This window comes from Chiloscyllium plagiosum, chromosome 7 (genome assembly GCF_004010195.1).
Source record: "Chiloscyllium plagiosum isolate BGI_BamShark_2017 chromosome 7, ASM401019v2, whole genome shotgun sequence".
Taxonomy (NCBI): Eukaryota; Metazoa; Chordata; class Chondrichthyes; order Orectolobiformes; family Hemiscylliidae; genus Chiloscyllium; species Chiloscyllium plagiosum.
This window is the reverse complement of record NC_057716.1, coordinates 91,327,930-91,339,982: the sequence shown is the minus strand read 5'-3', so window position 1 is coordinate 91,339,982 and position 12,053 is coordinate 91,327,930. Positions and strand designations below refer to the sequence as shown.

General features: G+C 41.1%; 1 protein-coding gene across 6 annotated transcripts in view; it reads right to left on the bottom strand.

Moving 5' to 3' along the window:
• The window catches only part of si:dkey-3d4.3 (RING finger protein B), a 66,324-nt gene extending 57,394 nt beyond the window's left edge, over positions 1–8,930 (bottom strand). For 4 of the 6 annotated variants that reach the window (XM_043694215.1, XM_043694214.1, XM_043694218.1 and 1 more), the window contains exon 1: positions 3,268–3,785. The gene's annotated coding sequence lies outside the window, so the exon portion shown is untranslated. Of the gene's footprint in view, positions 1–3,267; positions 3,786–8,879 lie in introns of those variants that run through there. The other 2 variants (XM_043694216.1, XM_043694217.1) reach the window with 2 other exon arrangements.
• Positions 8,931–12,053: the final 3,123 nt, after the last annotated feature.

The following is a 12,053-nucleotide window of genomic DNA, read 5'->3' as shown; positions in this document are numbered from 1 at the left end:
TTTATTCCAGACTTCCAAAGAGTATGATCTCCGGGACGAACCAAGAGAGAAGCTTACAGGTCTGCATCCACAAGGGATTCCCTGGGCTGTCTCAAATCTGTACTTTAACATATGTCCCAGTGATCGGTTGATCAAATCAAACCACATGTTCCTTCAATTGTTCGTAGTTGGTACAGTGCAACCTATGCTTGCAGAGCAAAATATCTGTTAACTGTGATTCTGCAATTGGGCAGTACTTACTGAACTTCCGTGTGTGTAGTAATAGCTACACTAACAGCCAATTTAAAATAATTAATATGGAGACTTATGTACACTCTCCTGCAGGGGCATGCATTCGAAGGGGCTCATTCTCTACACAAAGAAGGAATATGTTCATGCATTGCCTTTTCTTCATCCGGGGATGCTGCCTGAACTGCTGTGCTCTTCCAACACCACTAATCCAGAATCTGGTTTCTAGCATCTGCAGTCATTGTTTTTACCGGAGCTTAGGGAGCCTATCACTCCTGTTGTTTTCTCCGTGGCAATGCCTCAACACAAGTCAATTTGTTAACCAATCGGTACCACTTCCTCCTATAGTAGAAACTGTTGTGATCAATTGGAAGTTGGCACTCTTGTGTTTGTCCTGATGAGCGCAAAAACACTTCAGCAACACATCTCTTCACTCAGAGGGTTGTAAACCTTTAGAATGGTCAACTGAAGGGAGTTAAAGATACTCCATCATTGTAAGCTGATAAACAGGGATTTAATCTCTCAGGGAATCAAGAGATAGGAGGAGAGGTTAAGAATGTGGACAATCAGCCAGGATTGTATTAAATGGTTCAGCAGAATCTAGAGGCCAAATGATCTACTTCTGTTTCTATTTGTTATGGTCTTAAAGCACAATATTGTAACCATTGCCCTGTACTCTAGCACAAATACTAAAAGGGGGAAGAAGGACTTCCAAGTTAATTTTGAAATGAGCTGTAATCAACAGTATTGTATAAGACTGCAGTTACGCCACATTTGGAGTACAGTGTGCAGTTTTGGTTGCCACACTATAGGAAGTATGTGGAAGCCTTAGAGGGTTCAAAAAAAGAGGTTTACCAAGACATTGCCTGGATTGAGTGCATTAGCTATAGAGAGAGGCTGGACATACTTGGAATGTTTTCACAAAAGCACTGGAGACTGAGGGACGACCTGATATAAGTATATAAAATTATGAGAGGTATGGATAGCGAGAGTCTTTTATCCAGGTGGAAATATCAAATGCTTGGGGTAAGAGGTTTAAAGTAAGATGGGAAACGTTTAAAGGAGATGTGTGAGGAAAGTTCTTTTTATGCAGAGGGTGCCTAGAACGTGCTGCCAGGGCACGAATTAGAATGATGTCACGGTTGGCACAAACAGTAGACCTGTTCTTGTGCTGTACTGATCTGCGTTCTATGTTCTGTGAATTATAGCCCATGTCATTTCTGCTTCAGATCTTAGTGAGTGATTATAAATCTTAGTGATTAATTCTAGATCTGGTACCCTATGGAGGAAAGAAGAGGTTGCTTTCAAAAAGGAGGTGCAGTGTACCATGCAGCTGGACTTATACTGATATGCCAACAGCAATGAGGATCAGGAGCTGAGTTTTGACATGAGTTAATATAAAAAAAACTGTTTCAAGAGCTTTTAAAATGTAAGCCACAGTGCATCAAGTAACAGATACAAATTAAATTACTAAACACTTTTTAAAATAGTAAGGAAGGTAGCCCTGAAGGGAAATCTGAACTAGTCAAATAGCTGTAAAATACACAGGGTGTATAAAAACACAGCAAGTACAATTCATAAAATATCCAAATATCGTCAACGCTATGAAGGCTAGTCGCAAGGACTCTTCCCAAATAATTTTTTTTTCTTTAGCTCTGGTGACCTTTATATTTTTAAAATAAATGGTCCTTTGCTGCAATCTGTAACTTGGAAAACAACACTCCAAAATCTGTGCATATGCACGCAGTAGCATTATCCATGAACATGACACCCAGGCAGAAAAACAGGAAGATTTTTATGGCACTATGTTATCCACAGTAATACAATAACCAGATAACCTGCTCATCTTGTAATGTCAATTTGAGGGATAAGTTTGACCAAGATCTCAGGGAAGGGTCTTCTGCTTTTCTTCAATACAATGCCTTGGGACACTATACATCAAACTGTAAAGGGAAACTGGACTTCAGTTTAACATCCTGATGAAGGACTTTTGCCCAAAACGTCGATTTTCCTGCTGCTCAGATGTTGCCTGACCTACTGTGCTTTTCCAGCACCACTCTGATCTAAACTTCAGTTTAACATCCACATTTGAAAATGGCATCTCTGACATTCCTCAGTACTGCACTGGAGCATTAGCACAGATATTTGTGCTCGAGTGTCCTTCCCAGTTGCCTGAGTCAGTGTTCCAGGTTCAAATGCCACTTCAGGGCCAGCGCACAAAAATCAAATCTGATACTTCAGTGCTGAGGGACCTGGGTACTGCCAGAGGTGCAGCCTTTTGGACGATACATTCAACGGAGGAACCTCTGCCGGCTCCGATTGATGTTCAAAAAAACATGACACTAATCTGAAGGAGTATTGCCCAATGTTTATTCTTCATCGACACTACTGATCTATAGTAACTGGTTATTATCATACTATGGTGAGAGTTTGCTGTAAGCATGTTACCGTATTTCCTACATTACAACAGCGATTACAGATTTTCAAAACGCACTTCGTTGGTTGTACAGTCCTTTGAGATGACAAAAGGGGCACAGAAAGCGCTACACAAATGCAACACTAAACCTCAGGAATGAACCTTCTGACTTAAGGGATCTAAGCATTACAATTGAGTCCATGGAAGACAATCAGAAGGAAGACTTACAATAGTGGGGGCGGGTGAACGTGCAATTTTGAGATCCAGGCACGAGCTTTTCCACGCCTGAACGTCATATTTGAACCTACAATAAGGTGACGGGACAGCCAGCGACTACAACAGCAGTCTAGTTGTTGGCTGTATCAGACCGATTGAATCCAACGGAGCACTTTATCTATGGGTAGGAAAGTAGGACGAAAACATTGTTCAACTCCAAATCCTGCTGTTTAAAACCACCAAAGTCCGCGCAACTGTTCCAAAAGTTAAGACATTTACAGCCTTTGCCGTTTTCACGAAACAAATGTATAGACTGCATAAGGCGAGAACTAAGAATGCAGTCCTGTGTAAAGGATACAATAGTTATTGTAACAGTAACAGTTTCAGAGTAGCACTGGGAAAATTACCCGCTGCTGGTCACAAAGTTGTTACAATTCACAAAGTATCCATTTGTCTCTCAATCTGGGTCAACATTCCATTTACTTCAGCGACCATCCCATGGGCTATCTGATCACTTCAGACATCGCACTGAGAACGCCAAAGGTTATCCTCGGCAAATGCAACGTGAAAAAAATAACAACTGTCCTGTACAGTCACAGGCTCACCGTTTGCCAAGAAGTTCCTGAAAGCTCAGGAGGTACCTCCCAGCTGTCAATGTTCGGCAGATTTGCTAACGGCATGTCCGGTGCTGCCTCCTGCAGTCCTGGATGCTCGACAAACAAACTGTGGCGGGTGATCAGGAGAATCTCCTTGCAGCTCCCAAACCCAAGCAGACTCTCAGATGAAGGTTTTTTTTTAAAGTCCGGAAGTGTGAGAGAAACTCTTGCAGTTTGTGTGGCTAGACAGAGTTAATATGACTTCTCAGTCCTGAATAGTCATGATTTGGAGATGCCGGTGTTGGACTGGGGTGTACAAAGTTAAAAATCACATATTGGAGTCGAAACGTTAACTTTGTTTCTCTCTCCACAAATGCTGCTACACGTAGTGTTTCTCCAGCACTTTCTGTTTTTATTTCAGTTTTCCAGCATCCACGGTGTTTTGCTTTTAAATAAGCACGGAGAATGCTGGGGAAACTGGCAGCATCTGTGGAAAGAGAAACCGGGTTAACGTTTCGAGCCTGGTATGTCTTTTTAAGAACCGGTAAATTGCTTCCATTTGATGTTAAATTCACTACAATTCCGCTCACCCCCCATTATCATGGGGACATTGCATTGAGTTATAGAGGTGTCCAGCATGGAATGAGACCTTTAAGTCAAACTAGTCAATGCTGACCAGATATCTAATTAATCTAGTCCCATTTGCCAGCATTTGGCCCATATCCCTCTAAATGCTTCCTATTCATATACCCATCGTTAAATTCACTACAATTCCGCTCACCCCCCATTATCATGGGGACGTTGCATTGAGTTATAGAGGTGTCCAGCATGGAATGAGACCTTTAAGTCAAACTAGTCAAGGCTGACCAGATATCTAATTAATCTAGTCCCATTTGCCAGCATTTGGCCCATATCCCTCTAAATGCTTCCTATTCATATACCCATCCAGATGCCTTTTAGATGTTGTAATTTTAGCAGTCTCCACCACTTCCAATGACAGCTCATTCCATACTCCACCCCCTAGGTGAAAAAGTTGCCCCTTAGGTCCCTTTTAAACCTTTCCCCACTCAACTTGAAGCTAAGCCCTATAGTTTTGGACACCCCCATCCTGGGAAAAAGACCTTGGCTATTCACTATATCTATGCCCTTCATGATTTGGGACTAGATTGGGTTGGGATATCTGGTCAGCATGGACAGGTTGGACCGAAGGGTCTGTTTCCGTGCTGTACAACTCTATGGCTCTACGACTCTATTCCAAAAGCGGTGCAACCATTGTGTTGTACACTTGCAACATGACATCCTAACTCATATACTCAACTATCTTCACTATTTTTTCTACCTGTGACTTCATCTACAAAGAACTGTGAACTCCAAAGTTGTTTTTTTTGGTAACATTCCCCAGGACCGTACCATTAAGACCATGCCCTGATTTGCCTTACTAAAACGCAATACCTCACATTTATCTAAATTAATTTCCACCTGCCACTCCTCAACTCATGAGCCCATCTGATCAAAGTCCCATTGTATTCTGAAATAACTTTCTTCATTTTCCACTACATCACCAATTTTGGTGTCATCTGCAAACTTACTAACCATACTTCCTATATTCACATCCAAATCATTTATATTGAATTGGGAGTTCCAGGGCATGCCGACATGGGCACACAGACACAAAATGGCTGCTGAGCCATAAATTGGTCACTTAGCACACAAGATGGCCGCTAAGCCATTACATGGAAAAGTACAACGAAGCATACACAAACACTGCCTGAGGCCAACAGGATACCAGCACAATGGACACAGAGCATAGAGAATTAGTTTAAGGCGGGTGGGGGAGTGGATACATATCAGTACATCTACTGCCCGCCAAACTGTCTGAGTCCAACCACCACCTTCAGTAGAAATGTTAACTATCTGAGACTGCTTGTATACAAGTGTTAATACTTTCGATTTGCAGTAATGGAAACGATCTTCCTTCTCAGGAAGAACAATCACGACCAATTATTGCAGCAATGAACTTCTGCGTAGCTGCTGAAACTGACAATGACTCTGTGATATTTTCTGTAAAAAAACCATGCTGTTGAAACAAAGACTCGATATCTGGACAATTATACCATGAAATGTATAAAACACGTGCTCCGAGGGTGAGAGAAGGCTCACAGCTGACAGCCATGTTGGCGGATGTCTCTCTCTGTCTCTGGAGCTCCGGTTTCTTTATACAATAAACTCTGTCACTGAATCCTGATTCTGACTCCAAGACTGGTGATTTTTTTTCCCCACAGTAATATAAATGATAAAAAGCAGTGTATCCAGCACAGTGCTGATCACAGGCCTCCAGTCTGAAAAATAACCACCACCACCCTCTGTCTCCTACCTTCAAGCCAATTTTGCATCCATATGGCTACCTCTCCCTGGATTCCATGTGATCTAACCTCGCTAACCAGTCTTGTTGACTGCTTGGCTAAAGTCCATATAGACAATTTGGCGAAAGTGGGTACTGCAGATGCTGGAGATTAGAGTCAGGAGTGTGGTGCTGGAAAAGCACAGCAGGTCAGGCAGCATCCAAGGAGCAGGAAAATCGACATTTCGGGCAAAAGCCCATCATCAGGCTTTTGCCCGAAATATCGATTTTCCTGCTCCTTGGATGCTGCCTGACCTGCTGCGCTTTTCCAGCACCACACTCTTGACTCCATATAAGATAACGTCCACTGTCCTGCCTTCATTAGCCTTCTTTGTCACTTGTTCAAAAATCTCAGTGAGACATGATTTCCCATGCACAAAGCAATGTTGAATATCCCTATTCAGCTCTTCCTTTACAAATACATGTAAATCCCATCCCGCAGAATCCCCTCCAACAACTTGACACGACTGACATCCAGCTCACTAACCTGTAGTTTCATGGCTTTTCCTTACTATCTTTCTTAAACAATCATAACATATTAGCCAACTTCCAGTCTTGCGACACCTCACCTATGGCTTTCAATGATATAAATATCCCAGCAAGGGGCCTAGCAATCACTTCCCTTGCTTTCCACAAAGTTCTGGGATACACCTGATCTGGTCCTGTGAATTTATCGAACTTTATGCATTTTAAGATGTCCAACATCAGCTCCTCTATAATGTGGACACTTTTCAAGGTATCACTATAAATTATCCAAGTTCTCTATCTTCCGTATTCCTCTCCGACAGTAAATACTCATTTAATATCTCACCCATCTCCTGCAAATCCACACATGGACAATCTTCCTTTTGTCTTTAATGTATTTGGAGAATATCATTGGATTCTCCTTAACCCTATTTGCCAAAACTATCTCATGTCTCATTTTTGTCTTCCTGATTTCCTCTTGAGTATACTCCTACTGAGCTTACAATCCTCTCGGGATTCACTTGATCCCAACTGTCTATTCCTGCCAATATGATCCTGCGTTTTCTTGACCAGAGCTTCAATTTCTCTAGTCACCCAACATTCCCTACACCTACCAGCCTTGCCCTTCACACGAACAGAACAAGCCTTTGAACTTCTATTATCTCATTTTTAAAGGGGCTCCCACTTTTCAAAGATCGCTTTACCTGCGAACAGCCTCTCCCAATCAACTTTGAAAGATCTTGCCAATGCCATTACAATTGAGCTTACTCCAATTTAGAACTTTAGCTTTTAGATCAAGTCTATCCTTTTCCATAACTGTTTTAAAACTAATAGAATTATGATCACTGGCCACAAAGTGCTTCCCCACTGACACCTCAATTACTTACCCTGCCTTATTTTCCAAGAGAGGTTTAAGTTGTCCTCCTTCCACATACTGAATAAGAAAGTTTTCTTGTACACACTTAATAAATCCCTCTCCATCAAAGTCCTTAACACCATAGCAGTTCTCGTCTGTGGTTGGAAAGTTAAAATCTCCGACCATTATAACTCTATTGTTTTTCCAGATGTCTGAGATCCCCTTAGAAATTTGCTTCTCAAATTCCCACTGACTATTGGGAGGCCTATAGTACAATCCCAATAAGATAATCATCTCTTTCTTATTTCTCGGTTGCACCCAAATAACTACATTGGACATACTCCCAGGAATATCCTCCCTAAGTATAGTCATAATGTTATCCCTAACCAAAAACGCCACTCCCCTTCCTGTCTTGCCACCCTTTCCATCCTTCCTATAGCATCTGTACCAAGGAACATTAAGCTGCCAGTCCTACCCTTCCCTGAGCCATGTTTCTGTAATGGCTATGATTTCCCAGTCCCATGTTCCCAACCATGCCCTGAGTTCATCTATCTTACCTGTCAGGCTTCTTGCATTGAAATAAATGCAGTTTAATTTATCAGTCTTATCTTATTCTTTGCCTTGCTCTTGCCTTCCTTGACTATTTGATTTGCTCCTTTTTTCAACTGTACCAGCCTCAGACTCAGCTCTTTTCTCACTATCTGTTTGGGTTCCACCCCAAACTACTACCCCCTGCCCCCAACCACCCTATGCTAGTTTAAAGCCTCCCAAATATTACTGGCAAGAGATTCCAATGACCCAAAAATGCAAATCCCTGCCCCCTGTACCATCTCCTCAGCCATGCATTCATCTGCTCTATCCTCTCATTCCTACTTTCACTAGCACATAGCACCAGGAGTAATCCAATTATTACCACCCTTAAGGACATGCTTTTTATCCTCCTGCCTAATTTCTTATAATCTCTCTTCAGAACTTCATCCCTTTCTCTTTCTAGGTCATTGGTATCAACATTTACAATGACCTCCTGCTGGTCACTCTCCCCTTTGAGAATATTCTGCACCTTCTCCAAGACATTCTTGACCCTGGCACCAAAGGAGACAACACACCATTCTGATGTCTCATTGTCAGCCACAGAAACATTTATTTGTACCCTTGTGTCACATGTGAACAGTGCTGCCATCTCCCATGGAGGTGAGAATGAGCTGAGAATTAAAACAAATTAGGACTTTGGCCGAAAATTCTAATTTGCAGTTCCTTCCCACCCCTGTGTTGTTTTCGAGGGAAACATTTTCTGCATTTGGGAATGCCTTAAGCATGAGCACAGCACAAAGATCTTCTGAGGTCAAGGCCATTATTGTGAACCCAAAAGATATATTTGCCTCACCACCCTCGTGCTGGTATGGGTTTGGAAGCCCTAAAAGATATTGATGCAGTTTGTGCCCATGTGTAGCAAGACCTGGACATGATCCAGACATGGGCTGATAAATTGCTGCCCCCAACATTCCTGCCCCAATAGCAACAAACAATGACTATCTCCTACAAAATAGAATCAACTGTCAGAGCTTGACATTCAAAGGTATCACCATTCCTGACTCCCCCATTTTCAATATCCTGGGGCTAACATTGACCAGAAACTGGTTAGATAAGTCATATAAATACTGTGGCTACAGGAGGCTAAAAATTCTGTGGCAAGTAACTCACCTCCCTGTCTTCCCATTGTTTGTCCAACAGCTGAAAAATGTGTTGTTGGAAAAGCGCAGCAGGTCAGGCAGCATCCAAGGAGCAGGAGAATCGTCGTTTCGGGCATAAGCCCTTCTTCAGGAATTGTCCAATATCTACAAGGCACAAGTAAGTCTGATTTTATCACCTAAGACGGAGATAAGACCAAGTTTTTTTAAAAGGGTGCTAGTGAAACAACCATTTCTCATCCTTAGCATACCAGGTTTCATTTCCAGAACAATACTTTATTGGTTAATATTCTACTTTTGGAAAAGAAGATGTAGTACAAATAGTAACCCTGGTAAGTGGATCCAATTTTTTCCATATCTGATCAAATCATGGGATCTTTCCTTCGGAGAAAGGACAGTTGGCTTATTGTGCTTGTGCCAGCTCGGTGGAAAATCTATCAGATTAGTACCACTTCCCCAGTTGTTCCCTATAGCCCTACAATAAATCTCAGTTATTTTTCATGGAAATAAAGCTAGAAGGTTCATTTTCAGAAGGTTTGTCACCCAACTAGGTAATGTTTTCAGTGAACCTCCGGATAAAGCGCTGGTGGCATGACCCACTTTCTATTTGTGTGTTTAGGTTTCCTTGAATTGATTATGTTATTTCCTGTGATGGCATCATTTCCTTTGGTGATGTCATTTCCTGGGATTTTTTTCCCTCAGGGGATGGTAAATGGGATCCAAATCAATTTGTTTATTTATAGAGTTCCAGTTGGAATGCCATGCTTCTGGGATGAATAATATTTTGTTAGTGTTCCTGGCTTGGGATTGTGAAAAATCTACCATAGTTCCTATTCCCAATTGGTCTAGTAATCTGTGTTGGAATAAAGTCATAAAATGATGAACAGTTGATTATTCAAAAAGAAGAAGATAGGTTAACTTAAAAAGTGCAAATGTTATCAGAGCATGCGCAGTTTGAGCTAACAGAGAGAGAATAGCCAGTTGGATAAGAGAACAAAACACTGGCAGGATTTCAAAACAGTGGTGTGATATTTTATCATATGTCAGCTCCTGCAATTTGTTACAGCCCCTGCTGGAACCTGCAATTTCCTGAATAAAAATGTTTTATTGGATATTAATTGAGAATAAGTTGCAGAATGGAATTCTGGCCTTTAGTTTTTCCACAATGCTCAAATCCAATGAAGTCCATCAAAAATGCAGTCACTTATTGTGTTGTAGCTAAGAGGTAGGAAATGTGGAAGCCAAGTCGTCCACAGTAAGCTCTCATTAACTGTTATGGTGTGTAATAATGATTGTATAATTTGGTGATGTTGGCTGAGACATAAGTATTGACCAAAATACCAGGGAAATCTGCCCTGCCCTTTAAGTGCCATTTGCAATAAAGCCATGAAATAATGAACAGCTGATACATAACTGAATATTCAGAAGAAAAGATAGATAAAGTTAAAGAATGCAAACATTATCAGAGGATAGCTAGTTGGATTTGTTACTAGAGGGCTTTGTTGGCTGAAGGACCTCTTCTGTGCTCTGTGAATCTATAACAGCCTACTTAAGAGGAAATAAAGTTCTAAAATAAACAAAATTGAAGTCCGAGATTTTTAGATCTAAATCTTGTGCAGCAAAATTCTGGAAATAATCACAAAGCAAAATAAATTCATAACATACCCTCACTGCTGATCAGTTTTCCTGGAAAACTGCAGATGAAGCTGACAACATATTGATGGAAGTAATGATGAATAGCGTCACTAATCTTATTATGGAGCAGTTTGTTTTGGGAGAGAGTTTAAATCAGAAACATCAAAGCCCTGGAAAGCTGCAGGACATTCCTGAGCTTCCGGGGTCAACGAGAGGGTCTAATTTATAAAGGTGCTGGTGCTGGACTGGGGTGGACAAAGTTGCTACCTGATGAAGAAGTAGCGGTCCAAAAGCTTATACTTCCAAATAAACCTGTTGAACTATAACCTGGTATTGTGTGATTTTCAACCTAATTTATAAAGGGGAGACTGTGTCATTGTGGGTGCTTCTCTCGTATTGATATACCCAGTGTAGCCAGGAAATGTGGAGAGTGTCCACTGTTTCTTTGGTGGCGGTCTCTGTTGTATGTTTAATCTTTTCCTCTTCCTCATTTTTGGGACCTGTTTGTGCCAATCCATATTGTAGCATGCCTTAACTCCTTGGACATAGTGGTCTACACTATTATCCAGACTGATAAATAAGTGAGGGAAACCAAGGGTCCTGAGACAAAGAGGCCATGCTACTGGCTCTGTCTACTTCACTATATTGTTCTCACTGCAGAGGTGGGGAGGCAGGGATAATATTGTTGACAAAGTAGGGTGAAAGTTATTGGCACACGGAGATGTTTTGTCTTTTTCTGATGGCTGCTGTTAGTCCAGCCAGAGTTATGATCAGAAGCCCTCATGTAAATACACTGTCTATGTCAGATATTACAAACTAATGACTGAATGTGAAAATGTACTTCTGCTTTTAAAATTCTGCAGAATAGTATTGCAACATCTTTTTATTTTTAAAAATCTAGATTTTAGAATACAGTTTTTAAAAAAATTATTTCATTGGATGAAAGTATCAGTGGCTAGGCCTCTGGGTTTGGGAGCCCAAAACTAGAGGGCATAGGTTAAAGGTGAGAGAAGAAAGATTTAAAAGGGGCCTGAGGGTCAACATTTTCACACAGAGTGTGATGTGTGTATGGAACAAGTTCCCAGAACAGACGGTGGAGGCTGGTACAATTACAACATTTAAAAGGCATCTGGATGGGTGCACGAATAGGAAGGGTTTAATGGGATATGGGTGAAATGCTGGTAACTGGGATTAGGTCAGATTGGGATTTGTGGTCGATATGGACGAGTTGGACCAAATGGTCTGTTTCCGTGCTGTATAACTAGGACTCTATCCAGTAAGACTGCTTTAAATAATCATTTTAAATAAGAAATTGTTTATTTGCCTGATTAACAGTGACTTCCTGACTAAATACATTAGAAAGTTTGCTTTGCACAAATTGGAATGGAGCAATTGATTGAGATGTAAATTGCAATGAAAAGACTAGCTTTTTAAAATTTGGTAAGTTATCATTTCAATTGGTATGGAATAATTTTAATTCCAACGAGAGGAATAAAAAAATTCTTGATGAGAAACATTTTTGCTGCCATCTAATTGCATGTACTGAATCTTT